The sequence below is a fragment of the Hyla sarda genome, chromosome 2, assembly GCF_029499605.1.
Source record: "Hyla sarda isolate aHylSar1 chromosome 2, aHylSar1.hap1, whole genome shotgun sequence".
Classification (NCBI taxonomy): Eukaryota; Metazoa; Chordata; class Amphibia; order Anura; family Hylidae; genus Hyla; species Hyla sarda.
The window spans coordinates 261,958,299-261,971,442 of record NC_079190.1 but is presented as its reverse complement, the minus strand read 5'-3'; the positions used below and the strand labels follow the sequence as shown (position 1 = coordinate 261,971,442).

The window sequence follows — 13,144 nt, the reverse complement described above, 5'->3', positions numbered from 1 at the left end:
GCCTTCACAATCTCCTGACCTCAACATCATTGAAAATCTATGGATAGACCTTAAAAGAGCAGTGCGTGACAGACGGCCCAGAACTCTCAAAGAACTGGAAGACTTTTGTAAGGAAAAATGGGCAAAGATACCTCAAACAATAATTGTAAGACTCTTGGCTGGCTACAAAAAGCATTTACAAGCTGTGATACTTGCCAAAGGGGGCAGTACAATATATTAAGGGTATGTTCACACTACAGAATTCCCCGCGGAATTTCACGGTGTGAACTTAACATTAGTGTGAATGGGTCTCCACGAGACCCGTTCACACTGCGGAATTTCAGCGGCGGACAATTCCGCCGCTGAAATTGTTCTGCACAGAGAATGAACATGTTCATTCTTTGCGCGGAAGTCCGCGAGCACTGCATAGCCATCAATGGCGACAGCTCAGTGCCGCGCGGTCCTACCGCTGCCTGCCAGGATGAATCTCTGCTCGCTGAATTCAGCGAGCGGAGATTCCGTTCAGACACTGTAGTGTGAACATACTCTAACTCTGCAGGGTGCCCAAACTTTTGCTGACACAATTTTTTTGTTTTCTGTAATTTTGAGAGTGTAAATGATGGAAATAAAATCTAACTTTTGTTGACATATTATTAGAATGTCTAATCTGTAATCTGATGCCTTTTGGAGATTTTTCCATCTTTCCTTGGCTTCTTTATGCACATTAATACAAATTTTTACCTGGGGTGCCGAAACTTTTGACCCCACTGTATACACACACACACACACACACACACATATATATTCACAAAAGTGTATAACTTGACATGCCCTATAACTTAAAAACTGATAATGGAGATGGGAATACCCCTTCAGGGTCTATTCACACGTACAGTATTCTGCGCAGATTTGATGCACAGGTGTTTGTGCAGCAGATTTCAATGTAAACTGAAAACAGCTTGAAATCCTGCACATCAAATCTGCGCAGAATACTGTACATGTGACTAAACCCTTAATGTAAACTTAGGATGGTGGTTTATTCAGCATACAACGGCTAAGTTTTCCCCTATCATTCTGCACTCAATGCGTCACACGTCAGCTAATCACAGGGGGCTTTGGCTGCTTCTCGTCTTCCCTGACAAGCCTGCCCCCAATGACCTGTGTGGCCCTAGGATCTGTACATCCTGTCATGCCAGCATTGAATTGACCCCCAAGGTGATTGAAGAAGGGCAGCACCAGAGGTATTCGCCGTGCTCGTGGCTAGTAATGATCCACCCCCACCACCCAGCCTGGCCACAGCGTTTCAGAGGCTTGTGCAAGAAGAGCATTGCTGTCACACAGGCAGGTGGCACGGCCGGTCAGAGAACCAGCTGATCATACCTTTGGTGGTGTCAATCGGTGGTGTCCACACCCCTTAGCAACACCACTGGTAGGTATGGTATTGGGCAGGAGATGAGCAGTGCCCATTTTCCACCAAACATAACACTTATGACACAGAGGCTAAATTTCTAGGCCTCAGTTCTTAGAACAGAATCTTGTTTCTGAGTCAGAGAGTCCTTTTTTGTTTGTTTTGTTTTTTCCAACTCCTGGTGGGCTTTAATAATTCTTACACTGAAAGGCTTCTTTCTGGCCCCTTTGAAATAAAAGCCCAGTGATGGAAGCTTCTCCCATCTACACACAAGATCTTTGAAGCTCAGACAGAATGACTATTGGGTTCTTAGTCACCTCTCTTCTCTTACCAAGGTCCTTCTCCTGATTACTTTGTTTGGTATGGTAGCCAGCTTTAGGAAGGGTCCAGGTTGTTTCAAACTTCTTCCATTTAAGAATGATGGCAGCCACTGTGCTCTTTGGAACTTTCAGTGCAGTAGAAATGTTTTTGTACCCTTCTCCAGATCTGTGCTTCCTCACAATCCTGTCTATGAGCTCTACAGGCAGTTTATTCCCCCTCATGGCTTGGTTTTTGCTCTGATATGCATAAGCAGCTGTGAAGACTTATATAGACAGAAGTGTGTTTTTCAATATCCCTTTACCACTGGTGACTTCTATTAAAGGAGTACTACGGCATTTTTTATTAATCCTCTGTACCCGGGCTGGAAAAAGAAACAAAAAAACTTTAACTCACCTTCCTACGTCCCACCCATTGTGCTGATATCTGTGTTCCATTCTCCAGTCCCTGTCTTCTACCACTTCCTGCTGGTCAGTGAGTCATGCTGCTCTCAGCATATCGCCAGCTGCAGCAATGTCTCGCTGCGGCCGTTGATACGCTTGCCTAGTGAATAGACATAGATGATACAAGCCAGCTTTTGAGACTACCTAACAATATAAAGATATCCCCTACCGAGAACTCTGAATAAATGGAAATACTGTTTGGCAAGAGGCTCTGCATATTTGAAATACAGTTTTTAGGTACATTCACACATGCGCATTTTCTGCTGCAGATGTGCTTCAAAAGATTTTGCTTCCCATTGAAGTCAATAGGCAGCAAAAATACGCACGTGTGACCGCACCCTGCAGCACAAATATGCACATTTTTTTTACTCACCCCAGTAAATATCTGCATTGATTAGCATTATGTCTGCATTCATGCCCTTCCAAATACATTATACAGGCATTAAAGCACAACTGTCATTTTGGTGCAATAACCTGCACACAGCCTTTGTGCTGTGTGCAGGTGGTGGGTATAATAATATTTTTACCTAATATTTGCAGGCTTTCATGACTGCAAACATTGCTTTTATTCAAAGCCACCGACAGTCAGATAGGCGTGGCGCGAGGTACGCGATGCCACGCCCACCCTGTATGTCAGCGCTGGGACCGCTGTGATTGACACACAGGTCGCAGCGCATGTGCCCTTCAGCTGATCTAACCTGTGTGCCGCTGTGTGTCATCCAGCAAGCGCTCGTTTGCTGGATGACACACAGCGGTGCTCAGGTTAGATTAGCTGAAGGGTGCATGCGCTGGGACCTGTGTGTCAATCACACAGCGGTCTCAGCGCTGACATACGGGGTAGGCAAGGGGGTAGGCGTGGCATTGCGTACCTCGCGCCACGCCTATCCGACTGTCAGTGGCTTTGAATAAAAGCATTGTTTGCAGTCATGAAAGCCTGCAAATATTAGGTAAAAATATTATTATACCCACCACCTGCACACAGTACAAAGGCAGGTTATTGCACCAAAATTTCATGACAGTTGCACTTTAACTACGTTACATGTAAATTATAGCACAGAAAAAAAAAAAAAGTGTGTGTGCGCTTGGCATCAGGGGGCCCCATCTAAACATAACAGTACAATAGTGTAAACAGAATTTGAATCTTAATGAGCCTTTTAGTTTAACACACAAATAATGAATAATAAAATTGGTTATAAAACTGTCTTCCTTTCTCATAATTGTTGCTGGGATTATTCATCATCAGAGAATTCTTAATATAGAGCTACATAAATCTTTGGTAATCATGCTTTTTCATTAAATGTGGAAATATATATCCCATCCACCTGTAGCTTATGAAAATATTTCCTTACGGTTTCATTGCCCAAAAAGGGAATTTAATTATCCTCATGGTAAAAGCTTTTAATATGAAAATTATGTAGAAATGCAGGAAGGATAGAGAGAAAATAAAACAAAATGAACAGTATAACCTTCTGCCACTGTAAGCCCAAAAATGGTATCACGGCTCATTCACATACATTTTACTGCAATACCAAACACAGCCTAAGGACATGTGTAGCACTGCTTTTGGGATCAAGCAACCATGTCTTGAATGCTCTACAACCCATTTAGGTTGTGTTCACACGGTGCAGTTACTCTTTCCCCAAAATTTTGACAAAATTTGCTATTTTACAGCAAGTCGTGCACCTGCTGTACAATAGTGCTATTTTGCCAAAATAACAGCAAAATTGCAGGGAAAAGGCTTCAGGAAGTTTTTTTTTTTTTTTATATAAAAATTGCTGACTATAATAGTAATATAAAAACCTACAAATAAATCCCCCCCCCCCAAAAAAAAAATGTAAGAAAAATTGGTATTGCCACATCCATAACCACCTAAACTATATAACGCTGTAAAAGATTTTAATCTGCCTCCCAGGAAGAAAACAGAAAAGATGTACCTGAAAATATTACACCAAATCGTTAAAACAAGCCCCCACAAAGCTTGGTAGAGGGAAATATTTACAAAAATTATGAGTCTTGGAATGTGACAACTTTTTTTTGTGGCTTTGAAAATGGAAATGTTTCTAATAAATGGGTGGAAACAACATTCCCTTTAGAATTTTTTTTTATATTATATGTTACAGTTAAAACTGGGTTGCCTTTGTCCAAGCTAGAATTTACTGCTGTTCCCCAGTTAAAACTAGTTTTTACTGGACACCTTTGTGAAAACTAGAATTTTCTACTAATCAAACCCCAAACGTAAGTTAAAACTGTTTTAAACTGGAGAAAACTAGTTATAGCAAGAAAAACTAGTTTGAATGAAATGATTGTTATACATGAAAGTCGGGTACCTGATGATGGAGAGGTATTCGATGAACCAGGAGGCATTAGCCTGGTATAAAATCGGTTTGAAAACTAGCATTAACTAGTGAAGCCAGTCAGTTAAAAGCAACTAAAAAAAAAGTATTCAATTGGGAATTAAAAACCATTTCTATGACATCTACTAAATATCGTTGTATCCTCAACAAATTATGACATATAAGATACAACATTCGGTTTTTGTATTACCAATAACATTCTAGTTTGAACAAAGGCATTCAGTCAAAACTGGTTTTCACTAGGGAAAACCAGTTTTAACAAAAAAAAATAAGTTTTAGCTGTAATTATATATATATATAATTTCATACATAATACACACACACACACACACACACACTATACCCATCTTTTCAGAAATGTGTCTTTTAACTGGACATGAATGCTATCCACCCACTGGACCTATGACAACTTAATTTTAAACTTATGTTAATTTTTATATTTTGAGTGACTTAAAGAAGAAGTATCATGGACCAAGTCACAATTTTTTTTTCTATCATGTGAAAGTGCATCAGCTCACCATTCTGACAATCTGCTCCTCATGTATCTCACCCTCTCCCTTCTCCTGCAATCCCCTCTGAAAGATCTGTACTTCCTGGTCCATGGAGGTCCCTGACTTCCTGTCTCCCATAATGCCTTTCAGTTCATCATAGAAGTAGCCCAGCCTAGACCAGTGCTTCCTAACCAGAGTGCCTCCAGCTGTTGTGAAACTACAACTCCCAGCATGCCTGGGAGTTTTAGTTTTGCAACAGCTGAAGGCACCCTGGTTGGGATACACTGACCTAGACACTGATCACTTTCCTAACAGCAGGCTCAGTGTTTCCCCTCCCCCTGCTTCTATTCTCAGGACATTGTTCTTTCAGACTGACCTGCTGTCAGATTGTGATCAGTGCAGGGGAAAGCAGGGATCTCCCCCTCCCCCTCTGCTTCTTCTCGGGACATTGGGACATCGTTCTTGCTCTTATAAACACTGAGCTGGCTGTCAGATGCTTCCCTGCTGAGGAGATGAAGACAAGTGAGCTCAGCTCACTGGGGCTTCTATGATTGGCTGAAGCTGCAGATGGGAGGTTCCCTTGCCGTGCACAGAGCTGGCTAAGCTGCAGAACTATGGGAAATTGTGACATCACAGCCCCCAGCATAATGCAGCTCAATGGGGGGTCGCAAGTCACCAGAACAGGGAGCTGCTGAACTTCCTCTCTGAACAAAGAAGCTAGAAAAACAGGTTTTATATACAAGATGGGTGAAGTCAGTGATTTACAAAGTGATATAACTTTTGCTTCTGCATTTAAAACACAATACTTTTTCTACATGGGACTTCTCCTTTAATGTCAAAAAGAACAGAAGCTATACATTCAGTAAGCCATTATCAATCTAAATGTTATAAATGTGAAAGAAATGAGGGAACCTGTCAGACCATTAACGCTACACTCTCCAGATGTTCAGATATAGAAATATGAAAGCAGTTTAGAGCTATGTTTACATGCCAGAATTTCTGCATGGAATTCTGCATGAAAGTTCTGCATGTATTGGCTATAAATTCACTTCAATGGGATTCCGCTGTCCTGTTGAAATACCGTATTTATCGGCGTATAACACGCATTTTTTAGGCAAATTTTTTTAGCCTAAAGTCTATCTGTGTGTTATACGCCGATAAGCCGCTGCAGTTCAATGATTTAAAGCGGGCACATTAAATCAATGAACTGCAGCGGCTTTTGCAGGTGCAGAGACCTGCCGTTGCTGCCGGCTTCTCTGCCCCTGCCTGTCCTGAGGTCTAGAGCCCTGCTGCCGCCGCTTCTCTCCCCCTGGTTATCTGTGCCGCTGCCCCTGAGCGGCGCCGATAGCCAGGGGCAGAGAAGGGGCAGCGGCGCTGGCAATGGGCGTTGCCTCCCCCATCCCCGGTTGTATAATTACCTGTTGCCGGGGTCGGGTCCACGCTGCTTCTGGCCTCCGGTGTGGCGTCCCCTGCGTCGTTGCTATGCGCTGCGAGACGCAATGACAAGTGACGTCACTCGTCATAGCGCCGCGCACCGCATAGCAACGATGCAGGGGACGCCACACCGGAGGCCAGAAGCAGCTCAGACCCCACCCCGGCAACAGGTAATTATACAACCGGGGATGGGGGAGGCAATGGGGCAGCGGCGCCGGCGCCGCTTCTCTCCCCCTGGCCATCGGCACCGGCAATGGGGCAGCGGTACCGAGTCAGGGGGAGAGAAGGGGCAGCGGCGCCGATAGCGAGGGGGAGAGAAGTGGCGGCAGCAGGGCTCTAGACCCCAGGAAAGGCAGGGGGAGAGAAGCGGGCAGCAACGGCCTACCTACCTCTGCCTTTCCTGGGGGCTTCTGCGGGGTCAGAAACAGTGTATCGGGGTATACACATGCACCCTCATTTTACCAAGGATATTTGGGTAAAAAAAACTTGCCAATATCCTTGGTAAAATGAGGGTGCGTGTTATAGGCCGGAGTGTGGTATACCCCGATAAATACGGTAAATAGGCAATACATTTCTCCGGAATTACTGCAGACTTAGGCTATGTGTCTGAACTGAATTCTGTCTAACAAAAGGAGGAAGGGGTTAGATTTCAGAGGTATGGCTAGCCAGGGCAGCATTTTCCCTGCAGTGCCCAACTGTGTGTTCTAGCATATAATACCTCATTCACTCAAATGATAACTGTTCACGTAAAAATCCAGGTCTGCCAAAAGTTAGGAGTAGCAGGAAGTTCTCTTCTATGACATCTATAGAGCCTACAGCCTATGACATCATCAAGTATTACAGTATATGCATAGCTGCCTTTTAAATGCATTCCTTTATGTTCGGGGTCGCCAAACTATGGCTCTCCAGATGTTGCAAAACTACAACTTCCAGCATGCCTGGTCAGCCACTCATTAATATGAAGAGTAATAGTTTGGAGACCACCGCTTTAGGTGATCCCTACTCTGGTTCAGCATCAGTTTCTTAAAAGGAAGAGTCCACCTTCATCATTTTTTTTTTTTTTTTTTATTGCTCTAAAATATCCAAGATTATAACAAAATTTCATACAGTAGGAGAGTCCACCTCTCACATTTTTGCAAATACTTGATTATATATCTTTTCATGTGACAACACTGAAGAAATGACCCTCTGCTACAATGTAAAGTAGCTAGTGTACAGCCTGTATAATAGTGTCCCTACAAAACACCACACCCATTTTCTTAACCTTGGCAACAAAAGGGAGTACACCCCTAAGTGGAAATGTCTGAATTGGGCCCAATTAGCCATTTTCCCCTCCCCGGTGTCATGTGACTTGTTACAAGTTCTCATGTGTCACTGGAGAGCGGGTGTCTTACATTTGGTGTTATTACTCTCACACTCTCGAATACTAGTCACTGGAAGCCTAACATGGCACCTCATGGCATAAAGACAACCTAGGCTATAAGAGGATTGCCAAGACCCTAAAACGGAGCTGCATGGTGGCCTAGACCATACTGTGGTTTCAAAGAACAGGATCTACTCAGAACTGGCCTTGTAGTCAATGCTCAGACTATATGCAACACACTGCATCAGAGTGATCTGCATAATCCTGGAGAAACCATTTCTAAATATGGTGCAAAAAAAAAAATTAAAAATAAAAAACACCCTCCCCAAACACACTTCTGTTTTCACGCCCGCCCCCTTGTGACATCCCAAACTGTCATGCATCATCACATCCCACCCCCTTAATGCAAGTCTATGGGAGGGGGCATGACAGCCGTTACGCCCCCTTCCCATAGACTCATTGAGGGGGCAGGCCGTGACATCACGAGGGGGCGGGCATGAACACAGACGCCCGCACACAGCGTTCAGAACTCAATGTTACAGACGTTGGGGAGCGGAGTAACCGTTTAATGGCTGTGTGTTGAGTAATTTTGAAGGGACAACACTAAAATGACACTCTGCTACAATGTAAAAGGTACAATGTCTCCCATAAGTTCACCCTTCACATTTTTGTAAATATTTTAGAGTGTTTTTTTTTTTTTTTTAACCACAACCAGGCGTGGGCCCAAAATACAATAAAAGCTGCAAATCTTTCCATTATATAGTTGACCTAAAATTAGTTCCACTCCTGCGTTTGGCTAAAAATACTAAACCAAAATACTGTGTGATAACAGGGCCCAATATAAAAATGTAAGCACTTTTGCAGACAGTCTAAAATCTCCTACAGCTTTGTGTCTACAGCTCCTATGGTAACTTATGGTTTATTTGTTTTCTGGACAAGTTATCCAGAAATCAAAGATCGTTTTTATGGTCAAACTGGTAAACCATAAAGATAATCAATATATTGAGCTGTAGACAATGTTTGGAATTGTAAGTATGCTACATCTGAGTAAATGCTGGTAATTCACAGTCACAAGAACATGACAAAATGAAAAAAAAAAAGATTTTTTAATCTGTTAGTGCAGGGCCCCTACTTTTAGACACGGTCCAGAAAGTTAGCAACCCTGCCTATGGTTTGCACATTAGCACATTACAAATAAGCCCTGTGTAGTCATATTGACATCCAGCTGTTCCCTGCTTCTTTCTAACCCACAAGCACAAAGAAAGCACAGATTGGCTCTGTATTCGAGCACTGATCGTTCATGCCTCCCCTACCCGATGCTAGGTGTCGAAACAATAGCCGGATCGTTCATGCAGCCCTTTGCGGCTATCAGTCGCACATTCCCTATTGTGCAGGGGACTTGTCGATTTCTCAATGGGTCATAACTCACGTCAGCTGATGTGCCACTCACTTGTTCGATGGCAGATCTCTGCCCATAACACAAGGCAATGGCCTGATCGATAATTGCACCTTATAATAGGGCACTAAGGGACAAATGGATCAGTGTCACTGTAGGATCAGTCAAGATATTTATTAGTCTGTGACACTGCTCAGTAAAAGTTAGTGGCCTTGTTGCTGATGAAAACTGTTTTACAATAGGCCTCTATTCCCTATATATCCGAGTAATTTTACAATTACTACAAAAATAAATAAAATTCAGGTATTTTTTTTAAATAAAAATATATAAACTCAACACATGTTTGTTCCAGCATAAGTTCCTAATTGCTGAATATATTTTTGTTAGAGTTGGTACAAACATTATGTAAAATAAAAATAAAGCGTATAAATCAACCCTAACCCCTTCCCTTATCCATGGGTTGGGGGTTTGTCTACACTGCCATGCAAGTCTGCGGGACTTCCAAATTTCCTTATCGAGTTTGGCTATGTACACAAGGCAGAATTTCCGCCTTTAAAACAGTATGGAAATTCTGAATGTGTTTCAAGCCTACTGAGTTCAATAGGATTCCACAGTCCCATTCACACAGCACATGCACTGTGTATTTATTTATAATATCAGGCTATGTTCAGACGACAAATTCTTTCAATCATATGCGGAATTCAGGCAAACTTAGGCTGCAGAGATTGCCCAGGACTTTAACACTCTCTGAGCCTACCTGGCAGACAGTTGGCAGTATGTTTTAAAGCAAGGGGACAGAATATGAGTGTCATTGCTGCTTTTCGTTTACGACCAGTTGTCAGCTAGTAAAATATAAAACTGGGTGGGTACAATTTTAACAGTTTATGTATACCACAAAAAAAATTTTTTTTTTTTTATTTATGGAACAGTGAGAAGGCTTTTCTTTGGCAAGCTCAAGTTTACTTTATTTTTTTTTTTTTTTTGTAGACATACAACTTTGGGATTATAGTTAGTTTAGGACGAAAATAAAAACAAAACATTAATTTTGCTAGTAAGATCCTGTTATGGTGTACTATGAGTAAAATGCCTACATGCCTTCACTAGGCACTCAGCTAGCAAGACCGGCGACCGCCTTAAATAGCCACCGGGAAGGTCACAGCACACATATCCCAGCCACAGCTTTTGAAAAGATGGGAGGCAGCTCTTCTCCCAGGTTCTGAGGTTTGACAGCGCTTACGATTTTCTGACTGAAGGCTAAGGCTGTCATTTTACAGAAGGGCCTGCCTCTGACTATTCAGCAACTGCATCCAGGACCTTAAACCGGGGCTCTCAGTCATAAAAGTACATGGCTGAGAACTTTAATTTTTAAATACACAGCCCTACTATTTAAAAAAAATTTTTTATATAATATTACAGTATATAGCTGTAAGTGCTTTGTCCAATCAGTGTTAGCATATGAATTTTAAATACCAGCCATAGTGAAACTAAGTGAACATAGCTATAGCTTTATATATAAACAAATGCACTCAAGTATGGTACGTGTTAGTTGAAGTTGTATGGCATGTAAGCAGTTTCACACAAATTTGTTACAGCCCAGAAGGTTTATGGCTGTGCAGAATTAATATGTCATGGCTCAATTAACAGTCTTCCATAGTGTGTAGCACCTGCAATATAGTGATAGCTCAGCAAGTGTTAATACCATGGTAAGCTGCATTTTCTTTATATAGGCTATACGCTCATTGTGTAGCAGCCATAGCATAATTGTTTTTAACTGCTATATAGTGAGTTTACCAGTAATAAAATAATTGTGTAGATTAGTCCCAAATATGCTTCTTCCTGAATTGACAAACCATTTTAAATAATGTTCTGATGTTTGCCTGCAGGATAAGGCATCTTCTGGGAAATCCATAGACTGCTCGCTTTAGCAGAGGGAAAGTTTCAGTCTACAAATTTGCTGGCAGATTTAAAGACTTACGCGCCTGCTAAATGCTGTGTGAATTTTTAGTTTGGGCAGGACAACATTCCAAACCAGTGTGCCTCCAGCTGTACCAAAACTATAAGTGCAAAAACAGTACCACACCTGTCCTCACAACCTGAGGAAGAGGGTGGTGCTGTTTTGAAGAAAACCGCTTTGTTTTTCTAATCCTGAGTAATCCCTTGAATATGGCGTAAACTCCCAACAGGCCTTTAAAAAAATAAAATAAAAAACTTTAGCTTCTCTGCAGGGTAAGGCATCTTCATAGCCCGAGACTTGCCCGCTCCTAAAGTCTATGGGACTTCTGGCAAATCAATCTTATGTTCACTTTAGCAAGGGGTAATCTCAGGCTAAAAAATTCTGGCACATTTACACATTGATCCTGCCACTAGACCACCAGCGTTGCATTCTCTATGACCTCTACAGTTTGCTGTGGCTTCTCTGCTTTCCACCTACACTTGTATACAGCACATGATTCTCCCCTACAGACTGCCTTCTATTTACTGTCCTCACTACTGCAGCCTGTGTGAGCTGTCCTTTAAGGTTTTTCTCCTGCCTTCTAAGCTAGTATAACACTCACCTTTTCCTGCTATCATCAGAGCAGAAAGCCAATCTGATGGATTTCTCTTCAAGTAGCAGCTTAAAGTGGTATGACAGTTTTAATAAAGACTATTTAAAATGTTGCTTTATTTAGCATTTAACAAAGTGAATTATTTTTTTTGCTTTACTTATGCTGCTGCCCATCCTGTCATTGCAGTTTGGTTGCCATCAGGACCCCATTGATAATTTTTTGATAAATGTCCAATGTAGGTCACCACTGTAAACAGTGATTGTGTGTGACCACAGGATAAAGAATGGTACTTGCTGGGATCAGGCTTGCTTAAAATCCTGGCATTCCCTGCTCATCTTGTTTTCAGTGGAATATGCATTTTAGTTCCTACATAAGTACCAGCACACACGCTCTCATTTTGAAGTCACATGTTGCTTATTCTGATTCAAAATTTGAATTCATAGGCTATTGAGAACCCTCGGAAAGATTTGCTGTTCAAACATACCCTAGATCTAGTGCAACCAGAAAGAAAAAAAAGCATCTTGTTCAAATCATGTTTAAGAAACAGGCCAAAATCCATTTGTAATTTTAGGTTGAAGCAGAATATATTCTAGAATGATTGTCTTATAATACAGGTGTACATTCAAGTAATAAAAAGCTGTATTACAATGCATCTTTAGAAAATACTGTAAATAGGTCTATATAAACAATTACAACATAAAAAACAGACAGACATTTTTTACATCAACTCTTAAATTTATCCAGATCATAATGAAACCCCAAAACATCCAGTTAACAGCTGGGAGTAGAAGGGTTCGTGCACTGTACTGTCAGTTACAACAACGGGGAGAGGTGAAGAGAAGGTTTTTTGAGCTTTCAGAGTTTGGAAAATGAGTTAATTTGTAGCAATCTTAGTCGGGCAATGTTAGTGTTAATCCATCACCTCTCCCACAAGAGATAATTCTGCATGACACAGTATGATGGTGCCTACAGCAGACATGTAAACTGATGACTTACACAAAACTATATGGCAGTCATGTGGCCACGACTTTAAACGTACACCATACAGTTTATAAAAGAAAAAAAAAAACACTACAAGACATTGTCATCACCAGCTCAGTATAAACATAAATAAAAAATAAAGCATGCAAGTATGAAAGGAGAGTTCTTTCATAAGTTATATAAAAAAAAAAATAAGTGCAGTTCTGATCGAAGTGCGATAATTTAAGTGAATAAGATGAAATGTATGGTGTCTAAATACTATATGAACATAAATGTGAAGTCTAAGAAACACTCACCCTAGAAATTTGCTGGTGAATGACCAAAGTCATGAATGCTACGAGTACTAGCTGAGAAGAAATTAATATCCAGTCATCAAAAACTATGGTTTTCATCACAAAAAGAGGCAACCGCATTGCCAGGAAGACTGCAGT

The 13,144-nt window shown here is 41.5% G+C and overlaps 1 protein-coding gene across 1 annotated transcript in view; it reads right to left on the bottom strand.

The window, feature by feature from the left end:
- LOC130356054 (mannosyl-oligosaccharide 1,2-alpha-mannosidase IA-like) overlaps window positions 1-5,484 on the bottom strand; it is a 257,376-nt gene extending 251,892 nt beyond the window's left edge. The window contains exon 1 of the mRNA XM_056557082.1: window positions 5,370-5,484. The gene's annotated coding sequence lies outside the window, so the exon portion shown is untranslated. The remainder of the gene's footprint in view (window positions 1-5,369) is intronic.
- Window positions 5,485-13,144: the final 7,660 nt, after the last annotated feature.